The following is an 11,618-nucleotide window of genomic DNA, read 5'->3' on the forward strand; positions in this document are numbered from 1 at the left end:
ATAAAATGTATTAAATTCTCCACAAGCTTTTTGTTTTTTTTTCAGTATTCTTTTGGCTATCTCTGCTCTTTTGTGTTTCCAAATGAATCTTAGGGTACTTTTGCCTATTCCTGTGAAGGAAGCTGGAGTTGTACTGGTTATATTTAACATCTGTAAAATAGTTTTTTTTCATAATATTTAGTTTACTAACCCACAATTTTTGTGTATCTTTCCATTTGCTAGTGTCTTTTCTTATTTTCTTTGAAGCATCTCTGAGAAGTGTGTCTATGGTCTCCTGTTGGTGGTGAATACAAAAGCTATTGATTTGTTCAAGCTAATTCTGTATCCTGTCACATTGATGGATTTACTTTTTCTGGAAGTTTTTGCAAAGAAGTTGGGGTATCATTAGTGTATAGTATCATGTCCTCTGCACATAATTTGACTCTTTTTTTTCCCTATTTGTGCTTCTTTTTCTCCACATACCTTATTGCTTCAGCTAGTAATAACCCAGTACTGAAAAGGAGTAGGGAGATAGTCTTTGGATTGAATTCTGGCTTCAGGGATGATTTCTTCATCTCTAAATCGGACGGATAAAACCAACTTTGTCATAGGACATAAACTTTTCAATGCATATCTATTCGGTTTGCATGTATTTTGTTGAGCATTTTTAAGTCAAGTCCCCTGGTATTAAAAATGATAATGGCATTTAGGAATTTGAGAGTGCTCTTTCTGGTTTTTGTATCATTTACAAAGGTGAACATCTGGTAGAATTGTGCTGTGAATCCATAAGGCCTTGGATATTATTAGTGGGAAGGCTATTTATTACTATTTCAATCTTCTTTATTATGAATATGTATAGGTTGTGGACTTACATCTCAGTTTCTAATTTTGGTGGTTACTGAATCTAGAACCTCATCTATCTCCTTTTCCCCGAGCTTAATCGAAACACGTTTTTGAAACATTCCTTATAATATGCTAAATTTCTTTGGTGTCTGGTATACTTTCTTATTCTTTTTTGATTCCATTAGTGTCTTCTCTCTTTTGGTTAATTGTGCCAACGGTCTGTCTGTCTTGTTTACCTCCTCCAAGAACTGGATCTTAAGTTTATTAATTCTCTGTAGTCTCTTTCAATTTCTTCAATGTCTGCTCTTAGTATTTCATGCCAAAAACTATGTTTGGATTTGGGTTATTCTTATTTTTCCAGTCTTTAGTTCCATAATTAAGTTATATATGTATGTTTTCTTTCTTTTGACCGGAAGTCAAATGCCTTTTCCATTCGGTTATATGGTCCCCACGTTCTTCTTTCTTAATTTAGACACAGGGAGATCTACAATTCCCTCATGAAGTTGTTTTCAATGTGTCCCTGAGGTTCTGTTATGTTGTCATGTTAGTTCTAGGAAATCTTTTCTTTCTTGATTTTTTTTCTATACTCATCATTCAGTAATGAATTGTTTCATCTCCATGAGTGTATTTACTGATGATTTGTTTGCTGTAAATTTATGCAATTGCACTTTGGTCAGAGGAGATAAAAGGAATCATTTCAATATGTGTATTCTTTGGTGTTTGGGTACAATATTTTGTAGATATGTTCCTTTGATTTACTTCACTTTGTGAAATAAATGTTTATTTTTTCACATTTCCTATCTATTAGATAAAGTAGATAATTTAAATCACTCTATTGATTAGTTTATAGTAATTTGTGTCCTTAAATCCAGCCTCTTTGTTTTTTTCCTTTTTTTTAAATTGGGTTCCCCAGAATTTGGTGTATAGATGTTTAGAACAGTAGTAACTGGTTCCTTGGTTAGAATGAAGTGTCCCTCCTTGTCTTTTTCTGATTAATTTTAGTTTGAAGTCATTTTGTCAGAAAATCGGATAGCAACACCTACTTGCCTATTTGATTACTTTTATCCATTCTTTCATTCCAAGACAATGCCTATTTTAAAGCTGTGTTTCCTGTACATAGAAGACAGGTGAATTCTATTTCTTGATCTAATTAGCCACCCTGGATCGGAGAATTGAGGCCATTGATATTTAGTTATTGTTGAAATGTATTAGTTGTATGAGTAGATATGACTGGGTGGAAATGTTGCATGTGGCATGGGAGAGGACCGTGTGTTAGGGCATAAGGAGCTAAAGTCCTGGCAAAGCCTAGATATTAGTTTCATGGCAAGACAAAGTAGGTGAAACTTAGACAAGACCTGGCAAGATGTGTGGGAGTGGAGAGGGTCAGGAGGAATCATCTGGCTGGACCCTAGAGAATGATGTGGGATGTGGGTGACAGGTTACATGTGACATAGAAGGGGCCTGTAGGATAAAATATTCTATCCTCCATTTTAACTCATCAATTCTATATGGCGTTTTTGAGACCAGGTTTCTCTGTGTAGCCTTGGCTGGCCAAAAACCCACTCTATAGATGCAGCTTATCCTGCCTCTGCCTTCCTAGTGACGAGATTAAAAGATGTGCACCATAACGCCAGGCTCCTGTCTCCAAGCACAATGTGGCATCAGCAATATTGTCTGGGTTTGGTGCCTGCGTATGGGATAGATTCCAAATTGGGATGGTCTCTACTCTTTTTTGTTTGTTTGTTTGTTTGGCTGTTTTTTTTTTGTTTTGTTTTTTGTTTTTGTTTTGTCCTCTGAGAGGCTCTACCAGCACCTGACTGAAAAAGATGTAGATACTTACAGCTAACCATTGGACTGAACCCTGAGACCTCTATGGAAGAGTTAGGGGAAGGACTGAAGAAGCTGAAGGGGATTGCAAACCCCTAGGAAAAACACAGTATCAACTAACTGGACCGCTCAGAGCTGCCAGAGACTAAGGCATCAACCAAATAGCATACATGGGCTGGTCCATGGCCCCCAATACATATGTAGTAGAGGACTGCCTGGTCTGGCATAAGTGGAGGGGATGTACTTGGTCCTGTAAAGGTTTAATGCTTCCGAGAAGGGAATTGCTAGAGGGGTGAGGAGGGAGTGGGTGAGAGAGCACCCTCTTACAGGTCAAGCAGAGGGGATTGGGGTGAGGTGTCATGGAGGTAGACTAGGAAGGGGGACATTTGAAATGTAAATAAAATGATAAAAAGATGTGCACCATCATTGGCCAGCTATTCATCTTGTAACAATACCTCTACCTAATATTTGATAATTTTCTTGAAACATTTGATAATTTTCTTAAAAGACAGAGGCCACACATATACAGCCATCCAATTAGACAAGATAGATGAAGGAAAGAAGTGCAGGTCGACAGGAGCCGGATGTAGATCGCTCCTGAGAGACACAGCCAGAATACAGCAAATACATAAACGAATGCCAGCAGCAAACCACTGAACTGAGAACAGGACCCCCGTTGAAGGAATCAGAGAAAAAACTGGAAGAGCTTGAAGGAGCTCAAGACCCCATATGAACAACAATGCCAAGCAACCAGAGCTTCCAGGGACTAAGCCACTACCTAAAGACTATACATGGACTGACCTTGGACTCTGACCTCATGGGTAGCAATGAATATCCTAGTAAGAGCACCAGTGTAAGGGGAAGCCCTTGGTCCTGCTAAGACTGAACCCCCAGTGAACTAGATTGTTGGGGGGAGGGCGGCAATGGGGGGAGGGTGGGGAGGGGAACACCCATAAAGAAGGGGAGGGGGAGGGATTAGGGGGATATTTGCCCAGAAACCGGGAAAGGGAATAACACTCGAAATGTATATAAGAAATACTCAAGTTAATAAAAAAATAAATAAATAAATAAAAAAGACAGAGGTTTTGTAAAATAAAGCAAATCCAAACTAATAAAATCCTTTTAAATTGTAGGCTAGTACAAAACCCTATATGAAGGTTTGTATTTGGGGAACATTAGAGCAATAATTTGTGATTCTTTTTGGTAAATTCCTTCATGCTTATTTTTCTTCACTATAAAGTAGGTCATTTGTATCAATCTCCCAGAATATGCATTTTTCTGTAATATATATATATAATAACTTTATAATTTTTCTAACATACAGAAACTTATGCAGTTATGATGTATGACACATAATATATAGCTAGAGTAGTAACAAATGTTTTATAAATTTAGGTGAACATTTCTACTAAATAGTAATACTGAGTTGGTGTCATCCACACATGATTGTGGAAATCAAGATTCAGAGAGGCAGGAAAAGCAAGAGTTAAGAGTTTACAAAATTACATTACCATCTACAGATACAGGCAAAATGATTCTATGTATAGTGATAATAAAAACATATATCTAGTAGGCTTACAGAAATAAAAATCAGTGATGAGTCTGCCTCTCTACCAAAACTGGCAACACTTTATATACAAAATAGAAGACTAAGAAAAATCCTTTAAATGCATTCTTTAAAAAAAAATGTTCAAAAGATAATGGGAGAAAAACTCTATGTTTAATGTCTGTATTACAAAATAAATGATATCCATGCAGATCAAAGCATATCATAAGTATTTCAATACTAATCACAAGCATATACACAAATCACAAAAGGCACAGGACAAGTTCTATTTATACATTTGACATATATAAAATCTGTTGTCTGATGCATAATTTGTGCTTTTCAAAGTACCCTTTGAAAGTGAACTGTAATATAATTCACATTTTGTACTCAACTGTTTATCTACATTTGAATTGAGACTAGTTGTCTAAAAAGCCTTGTACTTCCTATTCTACCTTTATATAATTTATTAAAATGCTGTCACAGCGACAAGTTTTAAAGTTGGTTTCATTTCCATATTGTTTGAGAGTCCTGATTGTTGTGCATTGCTACTTTGGGAATTTATTTGGTGTTGCTTATTATAACTGCACTTTCCAATTGTATGAGACATTAAAAAATATTTTGGGTGCTAATCTGTCTCCTTTAGCCCCTGAGTTAAGTGTCTATTCAAATTAGCTTTCCATTTTTGTGTGTTGTCCATTTTCTTTTTCTTCTATCTTGACTCCTTTATATATTTTAGATACAATTGCCATTAATGTAAGCTTTATGAAGATTTTTCTCTGTATTAGTTATGTCTTTATTATTTTAATGGTGCTTTGAAAAGCAAAATATTGTCTGACATCAGTTCCTTAAAGGAATCAAAAATCCTGCTGTATCAACTTCTTTAACTTCTTTAACTGCTTTACCTGGTAATTTTTACTTTTCCATTCTATATGTGCATGTCTCTTGAATGTTTTTGTATGAGGGTATTTTGTTTTTTTCAATGGTTGTTAATATCATAATCCATTTGTACATATATTTAAAAAACACAAAAGCATTACTTTTTAGGCTTATTAAACTGTCATCTCACATTGACAAATCTTAGCTGACCACATTTATGCGGAACACATTCCTGGTGGTGCTATTTTTTTTTTCAATTATGTTTGTCTTTTATTCTGAAAAAAAATCATGTTGATTAGTTTTGATTTATTTAGATTTATGCAAATGTTATCAAACATGAGTTCTGCATTACTGTTGCTTTTTTTTTTTCCATTCGTGAATTTTTTTTTTTAATTGAGTATTTCTTATATACATTTCGAGTGTTATTCCCTTTCCCGGTTTCCGGGCAAACGTCCCCCTCCCTCCTCCCCTTCCTTATGGGTGTTCCCCTCCCAACCCTCCCCCCATTGCCGCCCTCCCCACAACAGTCTAGTTCACTCGGGGGTTCAGTCTACTGTTGCTTTTACAAAGACTTATTTTGTCAGTATAAACAGTATATACACAACTGTGATATTTAATACGGATGAATCACAAGAAAGGCAGACATCCTAAGTCTACTAATATACATATTAATAAACCATGTTGTTTTGAACATTTAAGTCAAGCACAATTTGGTGATTTACTATTTGTAACATTTGGTAATATTTGAAATATGTCATAAGAAATTTCAATTTCTCATAGTTTGCTGCCAGACACTTGTAATATGCATGTTATTTTTAAATCTAGGAACAGTTCTTAACAGTCACTGTAAACCATTGGCTAATTCTTCAGTTTTCCATGTCAATTATCAAGGCAATGCTTAATGTGAACAGCGTACTTTGTTTGTGCCTATTGTCCATGGCATTATTGTTATTATAATACTACTAATAGTAGTAGTACTACTAATAAAAATACTTCTTACTTCTGTAAGATTTGAATGGGAACAGTGACTTTGTGCATCCTTTGCTTGTTCTTAATTTCAGATGAAAGTTCTTCAGTTCTTCGGACTTAAAGTCTGAATTGTTTTGAAGGTTTCTTCCACTCTTGGTTTTCATGCATTTTTATTAGGAATGAAATTTTGAAAATTTTGTAATTTCTATTTCTATCCTTTTATATTACGATTAATAATATGAATTTTCAAATGTTTATCAAAAGTTGAACATGCCTGCATCTCCCAAGATAAATGACACTTAGCAAAGCTGATGATCAATTCTACATATTGTATTTTAAAGAATTTTTAATTGTATATTCACAAGCAAGAATGACCTGTGTCTTCATTAAATATAGTCTTGAATATGGAATTATCATTACAAATGAATTTGAAACTAGAGGAAGGATTGAACATTTTTTCTTTCATGTTTGGCAGAATTCAATAGTGAAACCATACAGAGCCTGGGTCTTTTATGTTTAATGTTATTAATTAAAAGCATTACATTACCCTCCCACCCCCCAACTCCCATCCATTCCAGTTACTCTTCCTGGAATCAACCCAATGTTCCCCTCCTACTCTTTAAGTTGACAGTCTTTTTGACTATGATCATTAGATAGATATATACACATTATGTTGTGCATGCATCCACTAAATTTAAAAAAGATGTTCAAAAGATTTTCAGAATCTTTTGGGTATTCAATGAAAGCTATTTCATATTTTTAAACTATGTTGCTTTATTGTTTTTTTTTTTTTTTTTTTTTTTTTTTTTTTTTTTTAGCAGTGTGGCTAGAACCTTTTCAATTTTATTAGTTTTGTTTTCTCCAAACCAGATTGGTTTACACCTTTTCACCTATTGTTTCTATTTGTGGGTTCATTTTAAAAACTTTATTTTTTTTTCTACTAGTTTACTCACTTTAGTTTCAGAAAGTAGAAAGCAATTAATTTATAATTAAACATCATTCTAAAATAACCTTTAGATAGTCCTTTAACTGCATCTTATAATTTCTCATTTCATCATCTTGCTTTGATTCATGTTCAGCAATCTGTTATTCAAGAATTTGAAGAACTTCCAATTTTTTATGTTGCTGAAGTCAAGTTTAAATCAGCTACGATAAAGAATATTATTTGCGTGATCTTTAAGGTGATAAATTTAACATTTTAATTTGTTCACAAAATGTGTTTTCTTACTGAGTTAATATGGGGAAAATTATGTGCAAGAACAGAGTGTATACAATACATACATACAGAAACAAACATACAGTACATAGAGTTGTGGAAATTTCATGAGTAGATTATTTAGTAAGAAAATAATTAAAAGTTCCATTTAGCCATGGCCAGAACCTCAAGATCCTCTTGCCTCTTCTTCTAAAGTGCTGAGCTAACAAGGCATATGCTATCAATTTTAGTTTTACATTTCTTAAGGAAAAAATAAGCTATGCACAGAATTACTCACTCAACCTCAAGATTTACACTAGAAAACTAAAGAAGTCTCAGTAAGAATGTTTGTTTCAAGTCTGCAAACTGAATTTGATCTCTGAACACAGTGAGAAAAAGTGTATGCATCCCTACATCACACTCACTCTCTAAATGTAATTTTAAAAATTAAAACAAGTATACAGACTTAGTATAATCATTGCAACAAGCCATACATGTTGCTACTGTGTATGTTGCTATTCCTTGAACCTGTCATGTGAGCAATGAAAGGTAACATCATCATCTTACGTAGAAATCTTTTTCTAAGTTCTTGAATATCACATGCAATTGCGCAAAGGTTTTTCTGACTTTTACATTTTCAAAGATCTTGGTAAAAATCTGTCCCTTTCTTCCTTCAGATGTGTATCTTTTTCTAAGTGTTTCCTTTACAAAACCTTCCAAGAAACAGTAACTTCAAGGCTTATCTGTATGATTTACTTAATCAAGATTATGAAATTATCAAAATTTTGTGGAAGTAACTGCTTCTTTACCTTTAGTCCTGACAGATCGCACATTGTACATCTGGCTACATGAAAGAACATGCAATTGAGCTTTTTATATTGTACACCAAGGTACTACTTTTAGGCATCTACTGCCTAGTTTTCTCTCTTGATTTCATGATGTCACGGTTCCTTTACAGAATATTCTCATGTATTTAATATAAAATTTCACCTCCGTAGTCACTATCTGATATCTATTTAGTCAATTATAATTCTTCTAGTAAAAAATAAGGGACTTGTTTAAAGCAGTTGAGTGTATTCAATGAGCTGGGTTTTCTCCAGATTCAAATGACATTATTAGCACTTCTACTCTGTAATAACTCTACTTTCGGTTCATAGATAGTGACAATGAACATCATCAGGATGACAGCATAATGGAAAGGAACTCTGGACTGGGGAAAAAGGGCTAATGTAGAAGTCTATAAATTTTCTACCTTTGACACTGGACTGCATATCCAACATATGAACACAAGACTAGACTGTGGTGCCATTAATGAAAATGGCCGTGCAGACTCAGAAATGTTATTATTGAAAGGATTAGGACTTGTGTTCTTGTTGCAATAGGTATGTGCTCGCTAGAGGAAGCATGTCTTTTAGGGTGGGCTTTGAAGTTACAATGCTCATGCCAGGCTATGGTTTACTCTCACTTCTTGCTATTCACTGATCCAAATGTACAACTCAGTTCCTTCTCTAGTACCAACCAAATCTGTCTGCATGTCACCATGCTTCCCACATTAACAATAGACTAAACCTCTGAACCTGCAATCCAGCCCCAATAATATGTTTTCTTTTTGAGAGTTGCCATGTTATATTATCTCTTCATAGCAATAGAAACCCTAAGATACACACAGGCTAAAAAATCACTTGTCAACTATAATTCCCCTTTTGGCAACTGGTCATGTAGCCTTACCTGCTAATTACTTAAGTGTTTTGCCTACAATGCACTTCTGAGGGTACTGGGATTCCCTGTATCTGAAGTTACTGACAGTTGTGAGCTATCATGTGGATGACAGAAAGTGAACCTGGTCCTTTAGAAGAAGGCCACTGTTCTTAAACAGTGACCCGTATTTCAGGCCCCACCATGTGTTTTCTTATCAAGCAGTCCAATGCTCTAGATGAAGAAAGGGAAGTAAAGGATGTTGAGGGCATCTCAGAGATAATTAAATTGGAAGGATGACTGAGGATTTCTTGAATGCTTTGTGATTTTTATACAATTCACAACTGAGTTGGCTTGATACTAGTTTTAATATAGTTTCAGTTCTTTTTGTTAAGAGGACACATATTAGTGGCTTAGCCTTTGGTGTGGCAATGTTAATATGAAGGGATCTTTTATGAGGTGGAAGGTAGGCTTGGGTCTCTAGAAACACATCCTCAGAAATGATTATTTCTCATGAAACCAAGTTAGTTCCCGAAAAGTAATTGCAATAAAAGAACAAAATTACTCCTTCAACATTCATTCTTTGTCTCTTGTCTCACTCTGCAATCTGTCCCTCTAACCACGCATTCCAACAATGCTGATGTGCCAGGAGCTGTCAAGAAGCTAAAAACTAGTAGGTGATCTTCCTGAGATAGTTCCACTATGGACTATAAAGTTAGGATGAATTTGCATCTCTAGGCAAGGCTAAGATTTTATCAGAGGAAAGATTCCTGATATTAATATGCTTTTCCTGTTATTATTAAATATACATAACAATCACTAGGTATTAGTCTACCCTTTTGTGCAATTTCCTGCAGAACTACAAAGTCTTCTAGTGACACTATATAGACAAATAGATGATTTAATTCTTAATGATTCTATAAGATTCCTAATTCTGTATTAATAATTATTAAGCTTTTATAATAGGGCTGTTATTAAGTCCTCTTTTATACTAAAAAATACAATGAGAACTCTATCAGTCTTCAAGTGTTAGGAGTTAATCGCTTCTGAGAGAGCAAGCAGGCATCTTCAACTTAGAGCATATTCTAAGGGGCTGTAAAACAATTAACCAAAGGTCATAAAAAGGGAACTGAGGACTTACTACAGGTGGGAGGACAGAAGATATAATTTCAATGAACTTAGTTATGGTCTTTAACTCTCCATAAACCTATGGAGCTAGTGACAGATGATGAATGTTTAACCAGATAACATTTTACTCCTAATGGATATGCATGTACACATTCTCTTTTGTAAACTTCTTATTCAATTTATGATTTGAATTTATGTGTAAACTTCTGATGAATTCTTTACTATGTGATCATGTATTCTGAAAGATGCGCAAGTGCTGAGGACAAAGAGAGAACTTTAGAAAAGAGCCTTCTTAGAAAACTTTTAGAGAGAAGGCATTGGGAGAAAAGGCACAGCATTAGGAGTAATGATATCAAGAGTAAGGGCATTATTGCGACATCAGAGCAGGATGAAAGAGAAAGATTAGAAGAGAGCAGAGGGAACTTATTAGAGAAATTTTATGGACACTTTATGGAAAACCAAAGACTCTAGAAATAAAGACGAGAGTCACTTTTCAAAGCATACCCTTTTTCTTCAACTAGCAGGTTGGGAATTAGTCTTGCAGTTGCTGCTGAGAGACAACAAAGGCTACTTTACTTACTCTCCTACTACTTTATGATAAAGTGCTAAATGCCAGAGACTGCAGTTTCTGGTTTCATAGGAACTCAGACAGGCAGTTCAGCTACTATAGCAAAGTGACTTAGACTTAAGACAGGAAATCGTTTTATTATTAAACAAAATCCTATATATCTCACAAGACCTAAGTCTTGCCCCTGCTGATGCTCATCTCCTTCTGCTACCTCAAGAGGAAGCAAGAAAGAAGAACAGCTGGGTCTGGCCCCTGGCAGTGGTGCCACTTACCAAGAAACCCCACCAGAAACCAGTAGAAGTCAAACCAATCTTGGCCCTTAAGAGATAGGACCTAAAGAAAGTGTTCAATCTTAGGTATTTTCTTGTACCTATAGAGACTAGTAAGCTGAAAAACAACTGAAATCTCTTATTTAAGTCATACCAGTTTATGTTTATAATATTTACTAACATATAGTACTAACACTATAGATGATGCCACCACTGTGGGAAATGACGCACAGAATCAAATAATTTTCCTCATGTTATACTCACTGTAAGACCTGTTTCAAACAATCAAAATCACAAACACAAAACCCTACACAATTATAAGACTGAATTTCCTATTTCCATAGTAGAATATGGAAAAAAAATTAAGCTTATTTTAAAAACTATTACCTCCTGAATATTTAATACTTACATAGTTTAATACTTACTTACTTGACTACTATTTTTGGCATAATGGAAAGCCATTATTCTATATGAATTGTACCTACATCCAAACAGCCTAATATGCACTACACTACAATAGCCCCAATTTTATGTACTCTATTTCTACTTGTGTCTCCTATTATTTTCAATTTCTACTTGAGAACACTAACACATCTTCAGCTGTACCATTCATCTATATATAATTATTCCATTTTCTACAATCTCAAACAATTTTTGGAGAGAGGGTTTATTTGTGTGGCTCTGGTTATCCTGGAACTCAATCTATGCATTAGTGGGCTC

This window comes from Rattus norvegicus, chromosome 2 (genome assembly GCF_036323735.1).
Source record: "Rattus norvegicus strain BN/NHsdMcwi chromosome 2, GRCr8, whole genome shotgun sequence".
Taxonomy (NCBI): domain Eukaryota; kingdom Metazoa; phylum Chordata; class Mammalia; order Rodentia; family Muridae; genus Rattus; species Rattus norvegicus.